The 6,715-nt window shown below is 41.9% G+C and overlaps 1 long non-coding RNA gene across 1 annotated transcript; it reads right to left on the bottom strand.

The window, feature by feature from the left end:
* Nucleotides 1–3,791: 3,791 nt before the first annotated feature.
* On the bottom strand, nt 3,792–5,243 carry LOC143260438 (uncharacterized). Its single transcript, XR_013034601.1, has 2 exons — nt 4,869–5,243; nt 3,792–4,740 (listed from the first exon to the last, which is right to left on the bottom strand). It is a non-coding gene; the product is annotated as an uncharacterized LOC143260438 (long non-coding RNA).
* Between the last annotated feature and the right edge of the window lie 1,472 nt (nt 5,244–6,715).

The raw sequence follows: 6,715 nt of genomic DNA, 5'->3' as shown, positions 1-6,715 counted from the left end.
AACTGCACCTTCCATCGGACACCTGTCCACGCTCACGAGCGCGCTTCGATTCTCAATTTATTGGAATCCTCGTCTCGTAAACCCGCTTCTTCTGTCTCAACCGCGGAAACTTCTTCTGTCAAAATTTATTGAAGTAGACGTTGATTCGACGGCTGTCTCCGAGGAGGATTAACAAGTGATCGATGATCCTTGCGAGAGCGTAGGTGACGGAAATTTATACCGCCTGCGCGCCATTCTTACGATCGCGAACTTGCGAAATATCGCGCAGAGCACGTCTCGAATCAATGTAGAAATACCGTTGTTTGATTTCCAGCCTCTTGGAATCATTCGAACGAGACGTTTCTGCGAAAATCCTGTTTCTATGAATTGCTTTAAAAGTTTATGTTTCGCGCGATGACGCGCGTGCACATTCTTGACGTTGACATTCTGTAATGCACGCGATACGATCGATATCTTTAATTTTACCTTAATAATCCTAATGGCGGATTCTAACTTGTGCCGGTCGCATCATGAATTTTACAATTCGGATCATTCTCTCGTAATTCAATTTGCTTTTATACCAAGAATTCTCGAGAAAGACGATTCTCGTCTTTCGTGAGCGTTCGCTCGATGCTCTTCCAAGAAAGATGCCGGAGCCGATAATGTTCACAAAGCTGTGCTAGAACCAGTCAGATAATGATTATCCACAGAATGCAATTTTAAACAGGATATTAACCGCTCCAATGCCGACTGAACAAATTGAATCTAAGCGAATTGTTCGAAACCGAACTGGTACGGATAAGAATTCAGAAAATTACGAAACATTTAAATCGCGCGGTCAACTTACACTATACAGTATATATTACTACTGTATCATTTACACTATACAATATAACCCAGATTGCGGTTTATTTTTATAGTTATAAATTTCCACAATTATAAAACCGACCCGCAAGGCTCGAATAATTGTATCTCCTCTTCCCAAATTATCCAGTTTAGTGGACAATCTAAGCGTCAGTAAGGGAGACATTACTGTAGTTCGCGCTGGAATGAATCCAGAAAATCATAGTGAAATTTTTCTATAGCCAACTAAGTTTCTGAAATTCATTTTTATTCTAATATATTGAACAAATTGAGCGTTACTAGGATTTCTAGAATATAAAATAGCTGAATACGAAATATTTCCTATGGTAAACTTTCACTTTCTAGTTTCGGTTTCATCAATTAAATAACCACGATATTGTGTAAATTTTTCGAATTAATATTCAGCACCTGATGCGTTAAAACGCTCAGAAAGCAGAGTCGATTTGTGCAGCCAAGTTATGGCGTGGCAGAGGAGACGAAGAGAAGTAATGATTAAAAAGTAACAACGGAGACTCGGTTGCTCGGCGCCGGTGGGATCGGTGACCACATTAAAAGGGAACAAATCGATGGAACAGATTCCCATGAACGGATGACGGAGCTCGAGGCGAGAATCCTTAATATCCCCCGCGATCAGAGACACTCGGAGAGCCAACCGATTCGTCTAGCGGAGCCTATCGTGACGATAATGAAGCGGCGTCGTCGGTGGACGATCAAGAGGATCCTGTGTGCTCGTCGGTGCAGCATGTAACGGTTACTAGATGCGCGTTCCCCTGGACCATTCTAATATCAAGGACTCCGAGACACACGGCCCGCGGAGACGGAAGAAGGGTGGGGGCGGTAGGAGCAAATGCAATCGACCCCTGACCCGGCACGCTGAAACCTGGAGGATATCTGACTCATGACGCGCTCGGCGTCCTATCGTAGCGGCGCGTCATCGCGCGTACCCGCGCGGTTCGTCTTACCGAGCGGAACGGGAATCCTCTCTTGGTACCAACTCGCGGACCGGACTCGTTAATCCGGCTCCTAATAATGGTAACTTGATAGGGGAATCAGCCGCACCGTGACGTCACCGTCGCTCCATTGTCTCCTGATAAGCTGTCCTCGGTTTAAGGGACATTGTCTCCTTATACAGAAAACGGGGTGAAGTAAATTGCAGCGTATCCGGCTTCTTGAGTCCGATCTCGGTAAGTTCGTTGGTTTATCATTTTTGGGTAAAAAATACCCTTTGTGTTAGGTTACTGCCTGATACATTTTAATGGTTTTCAGTAACGTGGAATATTAACACTTTATCGTCCGGTCGTGGTTGAGGCTGCCACTCAGTAAGGACTGGCTTAGTCGCGCGCGCATTTGCTCCCAGTACCGGCTAAATTTTCGCTATTCATTGTGTTGTGCTTATTCCTTTAAAAATAATAATAAATAATAATAATTATTATAATTATAATTCATAAGGATATGGGGAGGTCAGCATACAGGAGGTCAGCTACTAACAAAACAGTAAAGAAGCGAAAACCGTCGATAGCTAAAAGTCGATTAATAGGCTATCGGTCGATAAGCATTGGCAATCGAAAAGCCGATAAATAGGCTAGCGGTCGATAAAGTGTTAAGGGTCGATTCACATATACGTGCCAGGCTCGGGCCGTGCTCCAAGTCTGACCGAGGCCGAATCACACATTCTTACATTTGATTTGAGTGATTGGAGTATTTACACTACGCGTGTTGTGCTTGCAGCGTGTCAGGCCGCCCGGCACCGTCCAATATGTTCAAACTTGCAGGCAGGCCCGGACCAGGCTTGACGCAAGTGACGTCAACGTAAACAAAACAAAGCGAGACAGAACTACGCAACTGATACGATATGGACAGAGTGCGCAATCTTTCATTCTAACGTTGCAGGCAATAAACCCGGGAAAGTATTTCGACTTGACAAAACATGCAAAACAAGGAATCTATGAAGGCTAGATGGTGGCTCAACTTCTGATGACCATCTGTGGGTCGTGATTCAGTAAAATGTTAAATTCTGAAGAAGGTAACGGCTTTTCAGAGAAACTGGTTGGTATTGTTTGACGAACAAATGGAGTCGAAAGAGAAATCCCTGATTCCTTTTGGCTTTCAATTCGTAGTGTTACCACATTTTTCAAAAAGTATAATTGTATTGTTCAAGACGACCCATTTAACAAAATAATGTTTTACACATGCGCTATCATTAATTTCAAGGCGTAAGCATAATCTACCAAGTATGATACAGCTACACGAGTATAATAAGCATTTATTTAACTTTTATTTCATATAATTAAACGGCGCATGTTGTTTTGTTGCAAATTTATAAATCGGACGTAAACTTGACATAACTCTTTTTTTTTTCTTTTTTTTTAACGTGGGGAAAATCTGCTGGCCAGACACCCCCGCTCCGCTCCCCCGGGGGAGCGGAGCGGGGGTAGTGCGAGGTTTGACCCGCTAAAATCCCCAACTTGACATAACTCTGACATAACCCTGACATAACTCTGACATAACTTTCTGCATAACTTTCGGCATAACTTTGGCACAATCTTGGTATAACTTTGGGTGTTTAAACTACAAAAATAAAGATTTTGTGTAGGATGACGTTTTATTGGTTTCCTAAAATTTTTAAGTTAATATTAATATGAAAAGTATATTTATATTTTTCATAAAAATCATTATAATCTTACAAAAATGATATCGTGTTTGGTCTTATTTTAATCGAGAAAGGCTCACAGTTGCATTGAAAAATCCGGGAAAGATAAAGTTGAACTCCGAATCTCGGTCCTGCCTGCACCATGCTCGCACATCTAATGTGAACACTGTCAATCGAGCACGCTGCTAGCACGACCCGAGCCTAGCACGTAGATGTGTATCGACCCTAAATGTTTCAAAGGTATTCTTTTTCATGTATGCATTGGTGAAAGGAAAACAAGAATGACTTCTCACAAACGTGAATGTACGACGCTTTTATTGCTGACACGATGCTGGAAAGATATTTTATATTAAAGGTTACAGTATTTACATTGATTGTCACATGTGAACCACAAGTTTGATTCAGTATTATTAGAACTAAGGAATTAATAGTACGGTAGAGCCTCTCCTATCTGATGGTTTATTTTTGTAATATCCTGATACCAAAACATTCTATTGTCTAAAAATTTCATTCAAGTTTAATACTAGGTGATAACATATCGAAATAATATAATGATTAAATAATAGAACGTTTAGTTACCAGAATATTGTAAAAATAAATGTTCGGATAAAGAAGTCTCTACTGTATTTTAATTTCAATCGAACATATTTTACGTAATAAAAGTATTCTTCCATGTTTCATGAAAGAGTAGATCAAATGCTAAACGAGTAAAAACATAAAACATTCAAAAATACTGTTGTAATCATTTGTAATCATTTTGAATCTGGTTGCCTGTACAACATTCTATCCCATTGACATGCTAACATTAATTACCACCTGCACAGTTCGCCGATTAAATGACCATGTTCGATCACAGATTACACGATGATTTATGTGACAATTTACATAATGATTTCATTACGATTGCAAATACTACATTAGACGATTCCTTTCGAGACGACGGATCCTTTCCGAGTTTTACAGCTTCGATACTTTCGTTCATCGAAAGTTCGCGGGTGTAATCAAATCTAAGGGGGATCGTCTTAGGTTCCACAAAGTGTGCAAAACAGCGGGACCGGCTACGTGATCGCCGATCGCAATCGCATGGTTACGGCGTACGGGACATGATTATTGCCCGATCGGAATAATAATTGTAATCATCGCCGGGGGATAATGACGAGGTGACGACGACCAGCGAAGCTTCGACGCCGTAGGTGACACACGGTCATCCACACCTTCCCGTTTGAAATCGATCGTCGTCCGCGGCACTGCGAAGGAGAACGAGATAATTTGGTTCAGGGATGATCTTTAATCTTCGCGGCTGAGCAATCGAACCACGCAGACTAATCATTCGGCTCGGATGTCTATGCAATTTCAAAATTTTATAAGGACTTACAGAAACCTTAATTAATACGTTGAAATGCCTCGTCGGTCGCACATTGCTGGCACTAATTTTTTACTACTATTCAAGATTCATTTTTATTTTAACATATTCGAACAAACTGAATTTTCCTAGGATGTTTAGAATGCGAGATAAAATTCCATCCACTATTACTGTGATTTTGTCGGTATCTTAGGGACTGATTTTCGGCACTGATTTCCCTCGCCAATTGTCGCGTCGCAAATAGAAGGAGTAGTAGATCGAACGTAGCTAATATTTTCGTTTCGAGCTTCTCATTTGTGTGTCAGCCCTCTGCAACCAATTTTCACCACGCAGACTAATCATTCGGCTCGGATGTCTGCAATTTCAAAATTTTATAAGAACTTACAGAAACCTTAATTAATACGTTGAAATGCCTCGTCGGTCGCACATTGCTGGTACTAATTTTTTACTACTATTCAAGATTCATTTTTATTTTAACATATTCGAACAAACTGAATTTTCCTAGGATATTTAGAATGCGAGATAAAATTCCATCCACTATTACTTTGATTCTGTCGGTATCTTAGGGACTGATTTTCGGCACTGATTTCCCTCGCCAATTGTCGCGTCGCAAATAGAAGAAAGAGTACAGCAATGTCTCTCTAATTGACGCTCGGATTGTCCACAAAAATAGACAATTTTCGAAGAGGAGATACGATTGTTCGAGCCTTGTGGCTCGTTTCTTATGATTATCGATTGCCAACAACTATAAAAACGAGCTGCAAGGCTCGAATAATCGTATCTCCTCTTCCCAAATTGTCCATCTTTGCTCACAATCTGAGCGTCAATTAGGGAGACATTACTGTAGATCGAACGTAGTCAATATTTTCGTTTCCATGCGAACATCCAGCAACTGCTCGTTACAGCACTTATCGAATAACACTGGTGAATAGAACGGGCGAGTGCAAAAGTCGTTATTTGATTCACAGCGAGCATACGTTAACTATTATTTCATATGTATAACCGTTGCGCAATTGGTCGCCGGTAAAAAAAATCGGCTTGACAAACGAAAGCACACGGTAATCCAAGTTCAAGGCTCGATCGTTTAACACGCGGACGATTAATCATGCCTGAACGAGTGGCCGGAGAGAGAGAAAAAAAGAAGTAGCAATATGCAACAGGAACGAGGTGACTTAATAAACCGATTTTACAAGAGACACGGGATCTTCTACACGGAGGAGGGTCGTATTGTAGGAATTGAATTGTCAGTGACAAACAGCCATCCGAGAGCCATCGATTAAACTTGCAAATGCGCGGACATTTATTGCTCACGTCGATCAAAACACTGATCATTATTCATTAACACGACGGCGTCGATTTCGCGCGCGGACCGTCGATTTTCTCGAAATTCCGGCATCGATTCCGTACAAACAGGATGACGGAGATGACGTCCGCGCGGTCTCGCGCCTTTATGGATCAGTTTAAAGGTTACACTCGTTAGAGCCTCGCCTTGATCCTTCGATCATTTTTTCCCCCCCGGCAGCGGTCCGGTATCCTTGAATTTTTGCTCGCGACTTTTTAGAATCATCCGCCAGTTACTTTGCATTTTAAAGGATGCCCAAGGACGACGCCGATCCGGACGCCGCGCTCGGATCGACCGCTTTTCCCGATCTTTATCTCGCCGCCTTTTTCATCCAGCTCCGTGGATCGCGATGATCTTTCCCGCGGTCGTCGCCGATGATTTTCCACTCCCTTCGACCGCTTCGGATCCGATCGCTCGAGCGTCGTTATTACAAAGTAGAAACGCTGATAAAAAGTGTGGGAGCGTTCGAGAAGTTTATGTCGCCTCGAATACTGTTAGCATAATTTTGGCCCGTGAA

The sequence above is a fragment of the Megalopta genalis genome, chromosome 12 (assembly GCF_051020955.1).
Source record: "Megalopta genalis isolate 19385.01 chromosome 12, iyMegGena1_principal, whole genome shotgun sequence".
NCBI lineage: Eukaryota > Metazoa > Arthropoda > Insecta > Hymenoptera > Halictidae > Megalopta > Megalopta genalis.
This window is presented reverse-complemented; position numbering and strand designations above follow the sequence as displayed.